A 14,025-nucleotide genomic window follows, 5' to 3' on the forward strand; every position below is an offset into this window, starting at 1 on the left:
TAATATAAATATAATAAATACACTAGCATATTTATATAATATAGTGTATTTATAATGTATTATAAATATAATACATTCATATTTAATGTAATATAATAAAATATTACAAAAATAATAATGAAAGTTAAAAACAGAGACCCAAACAGTTAATAAATGGCAAAAACAATTTTCAAACCCTTTGCTAGTCTGGACAACATAGAAAAAAGGCACCAACATCAAAAATTTTTAGAGGGAGCTTCATATACGGTAAAAATTTTATTAAATTATAGAGTCAAGAAATTGTACCTGGGAGTCGGGCTGCAGCGCAGCGGGTTAAGCGCAGGTGGCACAAAGCACAAGGACCGGCATAAGGATCCCGGTTCGAACCCCGGCTCCCCACCTGCAGGGGAGTCGCTTCACAGGCGGTGAAGCAGGTCTGCAGGTGTCTGTCTTTCTCTCCCCCTCTCTGTCTTCCCCTCCTCTCTCCATTTCTCTCTGTCCTATCCAACAACGACAACAACAATAATAACTACAACAATAAAAACAACAAGGGCAACAAAAGGGAATAAATAAAATAAATATTAAAAAAAATTGTACCTGAAGATAAAATTTCCACCCTCAAAAAAAAAATCTCAATTCATCTCCAAATCCTACCTGCTATCAATATAGTTTATGCAGACAATCCCCAAACCACCAGTAACACCTTTATCTTTTCTTTGTTTTGTTTTAGAACACAACCTTATCCACCACTTAAACGAGATCACATAATCACAAGAATCACAAGAACTGCACTGCCATTTATCTTTAAAAGCAGAATGATTTCACTGGCAACACCTAGCTTCCCCTTCTGCTGCTTTTGTTTCTTCAGAATTAAGCATCAGGGAACTAAAAAGAAACTCCTAACCTAGTTGCAACAGACTGGCTACCCTGGGAGGTGTGTGTGTGTGTGTGTGTGTGTGTGTGTGTGTGTGTGTGTGTGTGTGTGTGCGTGTGCGCGTATTAGTGTCTCTTAAGGTCCAGTGCTAAACAGACCAAGTATCTGAAAGTGACAGCATGCACCGTACACACCCTCCAAACCACAGGGCTAAGGTAAAAGTGCTCAGCAAACAGAGCGTCCAGAAGCTGTAGAGACAGTGGAGGAGCTGGTGGCATGCCTGCGAGGCTGCCTTCAAAAGGAAAGTGACTTGGCATAGCAGCTCTAGGACCAGTGCTGTTATGTATTGTAGAATTCTGAGCATTCTGCACTTGAGGTGATCCAGGAGGTGAAAGACAACTGAAAAGGGTTTTGCTTAAATGTGTGGATGTGAGTCACTGAAAACACACAGACTTGTAAAACAGTAACAATAGTGATGGGTTAGTAAATAAAAGGCAACTGTCTCTAAGACTTTCTGAGAACTATGGTGGTTATCTTTCTGGGGGAAGGGATTGGGAGACTGGAGACAGAACTCTGGTTTGGATCTCTCTCTCTCTCTCTCTCTCTCTCTCCCTGCTTCTCCCTTTATATTAAAGGGGGGGATAGCTCACTTGGATAGTGCAATACTTTGCCATATGTGTGACCCAGTTTCAAGCCCAGATCACTGCACTAAAGAAATCTTTGATGCTGTGGTGTCTCTCTTTCTCTCCCTCTTAGTCTTCTACTTCTTCATCTCCTCCTCCCCCTTCTCTTCTTCCTTCTTCCTCCCTGCTTCTCTCTCTAAAAACAAGATTCTGGTGGTAGGTGCAGTCTGTAACTATACCCCTGCAAACCATTATTTAATGACAGAAAGAAGGAGAAAGAAATTTGCGCCAGAGAGCAGTATACTCTAGACTTGCATGCTTGAGGTCCCAGAGGCTGCAGGTTCAGTCCTTGAAACCAACTTCTGCCAGAGGTAAGTGGTGCTCTGGTCTCTCTCTCCCTCACTCACTATATGATCTCTCATTTTCCCTCTCTCTCACTCATTATAAATAAATTTTAGAGGGAAAAAAGTCTTAAAAAAAAAGGGAAGTAGGGAGTCGGGCAGTAGTGCAGCAGGTTAAACGCACACGGCACAAAGCACAAGGACCGGTGTAAGGATCGAGCCCCCGGCTCCCCACCTGCAGGGGAGTCGCTTCACAAGCAGTGAAGCAGGTCTGCAGGTGTCTATCTTTCTCTCCCCCTCTCTGTCTTCCCCTCCTCTCTTCATTTCTCTCTATCCTATCCAGCAACAACGACATCAATAATAAATACAACAATAAAACAACAAGGGCAACAAAAGGGAATAAATAATAAAAATAAATAAAAAAACTTAAAAAAAAGGGAAGTAGCAGTAGTAATACCTGTATCAGGAGGTCATTATGGCTAGGCCCACCCCTTCCACTGCAGAGGGGTCCTTAAAAAACAAACAAAAAAACCAGCAAGGCCTAGAACTGGGCAGTGGTGCATCAGTAGAATGCACATGCTATCATGTGTGAGGTCCTGGGTTCAAGTCCCAGGCCCCCACCATGGGGAAGACACTTCACAAATATTAGAGCAGAGCTGTGGGTGTCTCTCATTCTCTCTATTGATTTCTCTCTTTGTAAGAAAAAGAGAGGCGGGACTTCCAGGAGGTGTGGCCATGGAATAACTGGGACCAGATCACCTCTCCTTCTAAAATAACAAATAAATACGAGACCCCACTGAAGTAATAATCTACAGCTGAAAGTTCTGTAGTCTCAGGTGAGTGCTCACGTGCAGTTGGAGCACAAAGGGGCAAAAAGAGGTGCAGGTGTGGGTTGAAGAACAACAAAGTCAAATCAGGTCTCTGGGCAGCGGCTGGCACTGAGCTGCGCCATTGTGGCGATTTCACTTTAAGCACTTCCTAGTGCTGGAAGAAAAGAGACAGGGGCTTAAAGCCTCTGTCTTTGACTTGGGGGGCTTTAGCCTTCTGAATTTAAGGCAAGGACAAGGCATAAAAACAGGGCATTTGTGGCCACAAGACAGCCCAAAGCAACCACCCCCACCTCATCCCACCTGCCACAGACCATACAAACAAGAGAAACCTAAAGATCACAATAGCACCACCTACTGGCCATCAATAAGCAGCACAAAAAATGAGCAAGCAAAGAAACAGAACTAAACAGACAACTATGCCGTATCAGCAAGACAGAATTGAAAGAGAGGAAATCCAAAGAATTACAGACTTAGAGAGACTCTCAGAGACAGACTACACAGAGCTTATTATGAGGACTCTCCAAGAAATTAAGCAAGAATTAAAAGAGCGTGTTACTATGGAATTAAAACACATGAGAGAGGAACTTATAACAGAGCTCACCAAGAATCTTCAAATCTTGAAAAGAAGAACTTCAGTCAGAACTCCAGGGAGTAAAAGACACCCTAACTGCAATCCATGCCCAGGTAGAAGGCTTAGCAAGTAGACCTACACATTCAGAAGAAATCATCTGCAATCTAGAACATATAGCCAGCCCACTCTTTCAATTCAAAGACTAGGGAGAAGAATGGTTTGGAAAGCCTGAAGCAACTGTGAAATTGAAGACTCCATCAAAAGATTGAATATAAGAGTGATAAGTATATCTGAAGAGGAGGACAAGGCCAAAAGCCCAGAGTCCATTTTCAGACCAATTTTAGCTGAGAACGTCCCTCACTTAGGAAACCATCAGAACACTCTCATTTAAGAGGCAGAACAATCACCCAGATTTATAAATACAAAAAGACCAACGCCAAGGCACGTTATTGTAAAACTATCAAAAGTCAACAAGGAAAAAATTTTACTGGCTTCTAGGGAAAGGAAGGAAGTTACATACAAAGGCAAGCTATAAGACTTTCATCAGATTTCGCTTTACAAACTAGAGGCAAGTAAGAGAGTAGAATGACATTTTCAAAGTTCTAAAGGAATTCTAGCCATGAATATTGTATCCTGCAAAGTTGTCCTTCAAATATGAGGGAGAAATAAAGGTTTTCTCAAATATTCAAGAACTAAAGGAATTTTCCACAATCAACCCCACATTACAAGAACTACTGAACTGAGTCCCACAAGAAAGGAGGAATCAAAAGAATACATGTTCCAAACATCAAGTTGCAGATGCTACCATGATGTCAACCTGACTTGCCTGGACAGATGTACCCTGGAACTCCACCTCTCCAGAGCCCTGCTCCAGTAGTGAAAGATAGGGACAGGCTGAGAGTATGGATCAACCTGTCAATACCCATGTCCATCAGAGAAGCAATTATAGACACCAGACCTCCCACCTTCTGCACCCCATAATGATCTTGGGTCCATGCTCCCAGAGAGATAAAGAATAGGAAAGCTTCCAATGGAGAGGACAGGATATGGAACTCCGGTGGTGGGAAACATGTGGAATTTCACCCCTCTTATTCTATGGTTCTGTCGATATTTTCTATTTTTTTTGTTTTACAAATAAATTATATTTCAAAAAGGAAAGGAATAGAAGCAAGACCACAGGAAAAATGCCAAATATATATAACAAGAGATAGATAGCTATAGAAATAATAGTCAACTTATACCTGTAACCTTGGGAGAACTGTGGTATTTTCCAGTGGAGGGAATGATGACACACAATTTTGGTGGTGGGAATGGTGTGGAATTATATCCATGTTATCTGATAATTTTGTAAATCAATAATAAATCACTAATAAAATTTTGTGAAAAAGAAAGAAAGAAGGAAGAAAGAAAAAAGAGGAAAAGTAGGTAGCAAGGCCTTGAGATAGCTTGCTGAGTTTTTTTTTTTTTTTTTCCATTTCCTAGAAGAGACACTGCCTGCACACAGCTTGGTGTCTGCACAGCTGCTCATGTTTTTGGCCACAGAATCCCCAGAGCTCTGAAGGGTGCTCCCTGCTCTCTGAAGTCCATCAGCACCTTCCCACAGACACTACTGGGGACCACCCAGATGCTACTTCTCCTAGCCAGGACACTGATACATCAGGGACTTAAACATTCTAATCTCACACACACTTTACCACCATTTACAGAGCTCACTTATCAAAGCCTTTGCCTGAACACCCTGAAAATCTACCCCAAACAAACTGAACATCAAAGAGGAGCATTTAAATGGTAAGCTTAAGGTGGTACAAATTTAATTACAATGAGATCTGCCGTGTGTGGGTTCTTGAACTCTATGTGGGTACAGATCCCAATATAAATAGCCAAGAGATAATTATGTGGCAGGCAGGGCCTTTGAGAAAATGCTGGATTTATTCCCTTGCATTGTGTCTGTTTGGAAACCTTTCAGAGTCTGAGGATCAAGGACTAAAGACTCAGGAATGCCCTTCCCTGGGATGGCGAAGTTTATATGCAAAGGGACAAATTCACTCAGCAGTTCATGTTAAGCCAATACGAGAAGGGATGTTCTGCTTTGTTTGAGAGGACAAAAAGAGAAGCTGCAAGGCCTACAAGAAATGTAGGTGCTGAGAGAAGCCAGCACCCATGTGAGAGTGTATGTCCTGATTCCAGAGGCTGCAGGAAACCAGGCAGTGCTCAGCTGAGGGCTGCATTTTCAGGTCTTGGCACCGTCAGTGTGGACTTGCATGGTCTCATCCAATCTAAGCTAGACGAGATGGCACCCAAAACTCTTTTATGAAGTTGGTGCTAGAAGGCAATATTCCAAAAATGATGGGAAAACCGGTGTGAGTACTCAGCTCTCCTGCTTTCTAGAATATTTCTTTTTCTGGGGAAAATGCACACTGAAGACTGTGCATGGAGGGATAGTTTCGGTGTTAAGACACCATTTTGTTTTATCTTGAGACAGTAGCAGACTTATAAATAACTGCAAAATATGGTTCAACAAGTTTCCACATACTCATTACCTTAGCTCTTCAAATATTAACATCTAGTCTGCTTTTGTTTCCTCCTCCTCCTCCTCCTTCTTCTCTCTCTCTCTCTCTCTCTTTACTTTTGCTAAGTAATTTTATTGGGGGAGCCAAGGACTTACAATACAGTTGCTGATACATGGACACAATTTCTCATCTCCCCTTGGTAGTTCCATCATGGGTGTGTTCTCGTTCTCTCTCTCCCTCTCTCTCTTTTCCAGAGCACTGCTCAACTCTGGTGGTGCTGGGGATTGAACCTGGGACCTTTGGTGGCTCAGGCATGACAGTCCTTTTGCATAATCACTATGCTATCTCCCCAGCCCTTGCTGTTTTCTTAAGTTCCACCTCTAAGTGAGATCATCATCTATTGATATTATTTGCATTTCTCTTTTTGGCTTATCTCACTTAACATGAGTCAGTCAAGTTCCATAAAAGATTAGGAAAAAAGATAATTTCAAGATTTTTAACAGCTGACACACACACACACACACATCCCAACTCTCTTAGCCACTTATCTGTTAATCATCTGAGCTGCTTCCAAGTTTAGGCCATTAAAAATTGTGCTTCTATGAACTGTGTACAGATATCTCTTTGGATGGGTGTTTTTGCTTTATTTGGATAAATTCCCAGAGAGAAAATTCTGGGTCACAAGGGAGGTCCATTATTCTGTATGTAATTACCAGCCTCCAGCTGGCTTTTACCCCTTGAGGGTACTCCCTAAAATCAAAGAACTCTTTAACATAATAGTCACCATTAAAAAAAAGTTAAGAATCACACTGATATACTTCACAACTCATCTACAGACTGAATTCAAATTCAGCCTGTCAGGCCAGCACAATAGCTCAGAGATAGTGTGTTGCTTTGCCATGTACAAGTGCCCCTGTTTGCCTTTCTTTCACTCTCTGCTTTTATCTAAAAAATAAAACTTAAGAAATAATAAGAGGTTGGGGAGGTTCACCAAGTTTAATACACATGTCATCATGCATACAGACCTGGGTTCAGGCCCCCAGTCCCTACCTGGAGAGGGGAAGCTTCACTAGCTGCAAACAATACTGCAGGTATCTCTTCCTCTCCATCTCTCCCTTACCTCTCAATTTCTCTCTCAGCCCAATAAATATTAAATAAAACCAAAACCCTCTCTATCTCTGATTCTCTCAATTTCTCTCTGTCCTATCAAATTAAATAAATGCTTATAGATTAAAATGTACACTAATAATAATGCTAGTCAAATCAGCCTATATCTAACCCGTGTGAAGGTTGTTATGGATGCAGGACCCAGTCCAGGATCGCAGCTCCTTTCCTCTGAACATTTCCTCTGATTTGGTTGTTGTCTCTGCTGTATGCTCGTGCTTTATTGAGTCTTTCACTGACTTGCCAGCTTTGACGAGATCCAGACATCTCTTGGACAGGCACTGGATTCTGGCTCAGCTGAGGTGTTCTCGTGATCTATATACTCTGGTCTCCCATGTTCAGCAGTACAGGAGAGAGGCCATGTGGTCTGCGGCATCTCTTCAGGGAGCATGGGGTGGGGTGCTGCTCAGGCCTGTTTCCAATAATGGGTGGGGGGCTGCCAGGTGTCTGCAAGGATCTAAGATAAGTCTCTGCCCAGGTGGCATGCCCCATTCTCTCCAGTGTCAAAGCAGTTCCTGGGCAGCTGCCTTCTCTCAGTGAGAATGGACTTTAAAACCAAGATCTGAACATGGAGTGAACACATTTTCCCCCCCTTAAATGCCACCTTCTCTCCTCCCCTCCCTCCTCCTCCTCCTCCTCCTCTTCCTTCTCCTCTCTCTTCTCTCTCTCTCTCTGTTCTGTATTACCACCAGGGTTATCACTATGGCCCAGTGCTTGCACACTGAATCCACTACTCCTTGTGGCCATTTATCTCCTTCTTCTCTCTCTACTACAAAAGAAAGAAATTGAGAGGGGAGCAGGTGAAAGACTGAGAGAAAGGCACCTACTGACCTGCTTTACTGCTAGTGAAATGACCCTCCCACACCCAGCAGGTGGGGAGCAGGGGCTCAAACCTGGTTCCATGTGCATAGTAATGCTGTGGGTGCTCACCTGGGTGTGACAGCATCTGGATCCTTAAGGCCTCCCTCCCTTTCTCTCTCCCTCCCTCCCTTCCTTTCTTTTGAGAGGACAAGAGAGAAATTGAGAGGGGAGATAGAGATAGAGATGGAGACATAGCAGCAGCTCTGCTTCACAACCCACAAAGCTTCTCCCTATAGGTGGGGGTCAAAGGCTTGAACCCAGGTCCTTACAAATGGTAATGTGTACACTCAGTTTGGTGCACCACTGCTCGGCCCCATGATAAACACATTTATAAAGGAAGAAAAGTAGAAGTGTAAGTTGCCATAGGAACCATAATAACCTGGGGAGAGCTACAAACTATTGAATCCTATCGATTTTGTTCAAACCTATCTTCTCTCCAACCTCCACATGAGTCCAAATGGCCTTCTGCTCTGGCTTTGTCTTTGTTAAGTGACTATCCCTGCTACCAGCTAGTTGGCCCTTCACATGGAAAAATGGGGGTTTGAGACATTGGGCCCTGCCCACTGCCCCCTCCCCCCAGCACCCAGGTATAGAAGCCACCAAGCATACTGGTGACTGGGTTCATGGGAAACATTAGGAAATTCCTTGCTATGAACTGGGGTGGGTGAGTGGGAGAGGGGGCTCAGGGTGGGTAGCACCTAGTGTTGTTTCTGTTTCTGCAAGTGTCGGATTTGGAGACGTGATCTTGGAGTTCCACTAATCATCTGTTAACTCTTCTTTTTTTTGTCTCCAGGGTTATTGTTGGGGCTCAGTGTTGGCACTATGATGCTCCTGATGGCCAGTTTTTCCATTTTATTGGTTAGGAGAGAGAAATTAAGAGAGGAGGGGGAGGGAGAGAGAAAAATAGACACTTGCAGATCTGCTTTGCCACTTGTGAAGGTTCCCCCTGCAGATGGGGAGCTGGGGGCTCAAACCCAGATCCTTGTACTTTGTACTATGTGTGCTTAACCTGGTGTGCCACCACCCGACCCCCTCATCTGTCACTCTCACACCCCTTCTTCAGTGATCCTCTTAGGCTATGGGGGAGTTGGGGTACAGAGCTGAAAAGGAGGGCTACAAAAGGAAGTTCACCGGATAGACAGGCCTGGGTAGGCGCAAAGCCGGTCAGTGGGGAGGGTCCACATAGCCCTGTTCTCTGAGCCTTGCCCTCTGTTCTTCTCTCAGGCATCTGTTCTCTTATACCACAAGGTTTTCCTGATGCCAACCAAGCTAAAGTCTCCGGGGGATAGTCATGGAGAAACAAACTGGGAATAAGGTGAAGAATGAAGCACTGGGGTTATTTTGTTTTAATTTTTTAAATTATCTTTTATTTATTGGATAGAGACAACCAGAAATCAAGAAGCAAGAGGGTGATAGCGAGGGATAGAGACAGACACCTACAGCCCTGCTTCACCACGTACAAAGCTTTCCTCCTGCAGAGGGGGCCTGGGGACTCGAACCCAGTTCTTTGAACATTGTAATATGTGCACTCAACCAAGTACACCACCACCCAGCCCACATTTGGTTTTCAACTTGGCAAAAAAGAGAACTGCCAGAAGAATTATTCACAACCTCCAAAAAGTGGAATTAGCCTAAATGTCCATAGACAGATGACTGGATAAGAAGCTATGGGCTATAATCTCCATAGTACATACTACTCTACAATAGAGAAAAGATGATACTGTGTCTTTTGGGACAAAACTGGGTGGAGCTGGAGGTGATTATGCTTAGTGAAGTAAGACAACAGATGAAAGACAATTACTGGAGAGTTTCACTCATATATAGAATCTAGGGAATGGATACATATGAACTTATATAAAAAAAGCAGAAATAAGCAAACTGCTTCTAAGACTTAGGAGAATAACAGTGGTTATCTTTGGGAAGTGGAAGGGTGGGGATACAGAACTTCGGTGGTGGGTGTGGTGTGGAACTCTGCACTGGAACCTTAGAGTATTGTAATCTACTATTAATCACAAATAAAAAAAACTGGAAAGAAAATAACCGCCAGCAGAGTCAGTCTGTGCTCTCTTCTAGAATGTTCTTCTGTCTCGGTAGCTAAGCAAGCTAAGGTGAGGCAGTGCTCACAGAGTGACTAAGCTGTGAGACAGACTGAGGACTCAAGTTCCACTTCATGGTAGAGCCTTCCAGAGTGGTGAAGTGGCAGTGCTCACTGAGTCACTCATGAAAAAACAGGCAACAGAAAAAAAGGAAGGAGAAAAAAAATGCTGGTTTGAGGGATGCTGAGGATGACAGACTTTGTCTTTCTTATTTTGTTGTTTCCAAGGCTTCATTGCCCTGAGCTGACTTCTTTTGGGGAGATGGGGAGATAGGTAGGTAAGTAGGTAGCCTACTAGCTAGCTAGATAGGCGGAAGGGATAAAAAAAAAAAAAAGTAACACAGAACAGAACCTTTCTCCAGTACTTTGGTTTCTGGGGATGACAAAGCAATATTTTGTCTTTTAAGATGCAGTAATGAGAGGGGCCAGGCAGTGACACACCTAGTTGAGGCACACGTTTGTTTACATGTAAGGGCCCATGTTCAAGCCCTAGTTCCCCACCTACAGGAGGAAAGCTTCACAAGCACTAGAGCAGTTCTGCAGTTGTCTCTCTCCGTTTTTTCCCCTCTGCCTCTCTATTTCCCCTTCCCTCTCAATTTCTCTCTGTCTCTTCCCCAAATAAATAAATAAATGTTATGGGTTCTACCCCTGGAGAAGCTTCAGTGAGGTCCTGGTCCTAATGCACCTATCTTAAAGATGCCAGGAGGGGTGGTGTGAGCACAATTTGGATTGCATAGAGGGCTGGCGGGAGTAAGGTTGAGCCTCAGGGTAGAGACTGATGGTCTACCTTGTCCAGCACCTGCTGAGAAATAAACTGCTCAGAAGTTGCCTCATAGTCACTAATCTTGTGAAAGCCTTGGGAGGCCCTATTTTGCTCATCAGCAAATGCACGTGCACAACTTCATGCCAGGGCCAACAGAGCAGCTCACTAGGGTAGTGTGCAGATTCTGATTCTTTTGAACTTTTTTTTTTTCTTCTTAGAGCCCTGCCCAATTCTGGCTTATGGTAGTGCTGAGGATTGAACCTGGGACCTCAGAGCCTCAGGGACGAGAGCTGTCTGCAGAACCATAATGTTGTCTCTCTGGCTTCTAGTACAGAGCTATGCCATGTGTGTGACACAAGTTCCAGCCCAGCCCCCACCTCACTGAAGGGAGTCTCAATGCTGTGGACTCTTTCTTTCTTTCTGCTTTTCTGTCTAAGAAAGAAAGAAAGAAAGAAAGAAAGAAAGGAGAGAGAGAAAACAAAAATCTATGCAAAATGATTAATTCTGTTCCAGAAAATTAGCACTTAAAATTAATCAAAAAGAGACAAGCTGATTACAACTAAGACAATATCCATGTGCATTAATTATGGGGTTAAAATATGTGGCTAATTGTGTTTGAATAACAAATGGAAAGTCTTGCTGTAACAAGTCTATATTTTTATGGCTGTCTATATCATTTTAAAAACAGAAAAAGATTGGGGAAGCCATTCTACCAGGACCCAAAGCATTTGTCACCAGGAATCCTGTTTTCATACCATCACAGACATCATGAAAGATAAGATCTGAGGGAAGGAACCCTAAAGCTTAGCAAAAGTTACTGCAGACAATTCTAAATCATCCAGTCTTCCGCTGGCCTCTGGGGACACTGGAGATTCCAGGGTTACCAGCCGACACCCCAAGCTACACACGTAGCCCGATTTCCATCTCCAGATCTGCAGCCAGGACAAGAGTCTCTCCTTTGTTTATGTTAAACATTCATGTGAAGGGGGCCAGGCGGTAGCACAGCAGGTTAAGCGTACATGGTTCAAAGTGCAAGGACCGGCGTTAGGATCCTGGTTCAAGCCCCCAGCTCCCCACCTGCAGGGGAGTAGCTTCACAGGCGGTGAAGCAGGTCTACAGATGTCTGTCTTTCTCTCCCCCTCTGTCTTCCCCTCCTCTCTCCATTTCTCTCTGTCCTATCTAACAACAACAACATCAATAATAACTACAACAATAAGACAACAAAGGTAACAAAAGGGAATAAATAAGTATTAAAAAAAAAAAAGAAAGAAAGCATCCTGTGCAGCAGTAAGTACTAGTGGGCACCACACTGAGGATGTGCTCCAACCTTCATGGCAGCTGCCCCTAAGTGCTAGTTTCTTCCCCTGTCACTGGGGACTCCTGTAGTGCCAGCATCCCAGAAGCAAAGCAGCACCACCTCCCGAGTTCAAGGGGTACAACTGTGTCAGACAGCTTTTTGGTGGGGAGGACAACACAGCTAGCAAGGTTCCTGGGAAAGGTAGAAGCCAGGAACTCTCTGATTCCTTGGGACCCAGGCCAGGCCCATACTCTCAGTCTCCCACTGAGTCCCTGTAATGATCTACCCCCCGCCACCACACACACACACACACACTTTCTCTCTCTCTCTCTCTCTCTCTCTCTCTCTCTCCCTCCCTCTTCCAGATCCTCAGGCTGGCTCTAGGATTACTAGACAGTACAGTACACCCTCAATTCAGAAGGCTTGGGTGGAAAAGCCAACGGCTCAGCCCAGGCCAAGAACTATGTGTCACTCTTCCAGTTCCTGGGTCCTGGCCAAATCTCCAGGGAATACTGGGCTTCTCCAGGTCAGAGGTCAGAAGCTGTACCCCTCCTGCTGGGTCCTCCCCAAGGCTCCAGGCCAGTCACACAGCTGCTCGGAGTTCATATGGGAGCAATGTGTGCCCTACTGGGCCCAGGCAAAAATGAATGAGTCTCAGCAGAGAGAGCCCTGGGGGGAGGGGGGGGTCAACACAGGCAGGAAGAGTGTTCTGGAGATTATGGGGGGGGGGGGGTTCTGAACTCTCAGGAGGCTAGAAATGGACCCATCCCAAGACCCTGGGCTTCCTTTCCTAGGCAGATATCCTAAGGAATCAAACACACACATCCAAAATGTCTGTGTATACCTGTCTATAGCAGCACAATTTGTAATAGCCAAAACCTGGAAGCAACTCTGGTGTCCAGCAACAGATGAGTGGCTGAGAAAGTTATGGTATAACTTTTCATCACTGAAAGGGAAGAGAATCTGGAAAATACCAGAAAAACTCAGGCACTTCTGAGGGGCACTCAGAAGTAGTAATAGGTATAGGTGTGACTTAGAAAGTGTAGGCAGTGCTACAGAAGTGAATAAAAATGGATATATATATATATATATATATATATACATATATATATATATATAAATATATATATTTTCAACCCATAACTGTGACCTTGGCAGAACTACGGCAGTTTCTGTTGGGGGAGGATGGGAACACAGAACTCTGGTGGTAGCCATGGTGTGGAATTATACCCCTATTATCAATATTTTGATTTTATTTTATAAATCACTATTAATGACATACTATCTTTTCTGATCTAAACTTGCCAATTCTGGGAGCAAAAGCTTAGGAAGGCAATCTCGTTTTCTTTCAGAAGCTGAGTTAAACAATCCAGGGGACACAAAAGCTATAAATCAAAGATACAGTTCATTCTGACACAGTAGAAAGAAGAAAGGTGCTAAAGGAAAGTGTGTTAAAATGTATATCCCAATAACAACCTCTAAAAACCGTGGCAAATCTACAACAGGAAATACTACTGAGCTATGAAGAATGATGAATCTACCCTTTTCACCTCAACCTGGATGGAGCTGGAAGGAATATTGTGAAGTGAGATCAGCCAGAAAGAGAAGGATGAATATGGGATGATCTCATTTATAGGCAGAAGATGAAAAATAAGAACAGAAGGGGAAACACATAGCAGAATTTGGACTATATTTGACATATTGCACGAAAGCAAAGGACTCTGAGGAGGGACAGTGGGACTTTTAGGTCCTAGTACATAATTATGGACCTAACTTGGAGGTGAAAGGGTTTTTCAGACATCTATCATGGTGATAGGAGAAATTGTACCTATGTGTCAACTGTATTATAAACCATTAATCCTCTGATAAAAAACAAAACACAGAAAGAGGACTAAAGGTCCCATCTCCCAAGACTATGAAGGCACTGTGAGCAAAGGGAGGCCCACTGCAGAGCCCCAATTACCCCCACAGTGTGTTGACAGGCTTCAGACACAGAGCTTGGTCTCCTAGCTCAGAAATCTGTACTAAGACAATCACCCTTGTCCAAACGACTCACAGAGCAGTTTAACATGCCTTGTTGAGTTTTACCACCAGAGTTTGCTTTTCGAATAGTTCTA

General features: G+C 43.7%; 1 protein-coding gene across 8 annotated transcripts in view; it reads right to left on the minus strand.

Annotated features, from left to right (window-relative positions):
* Positions 1-14,025, minus strand: part of GRB10 (growth factor receptor bound protein 10) — a 195,293-nt gene that overhangs the window by 45,972 nt on the left and 135,296 nt on the right. The gene's annotated exons all lie outside the window — the stretch shown is intronic.

This window comes from Erinaceus europaeus, chromosome 14, assembly GCF_950295315.1.
Source record: "Erinaceus europaeus chromosome 14, mEriEur2.1, whole genome shotgun sequence".
In the NCBI taxonomy this organism is placed as follows: Eukaryota; Metazoa; Chordata; class Mammalia; order Eulipotyphla; family Erinaceidae; genus Erinaceus; species Erinaceus europaeus.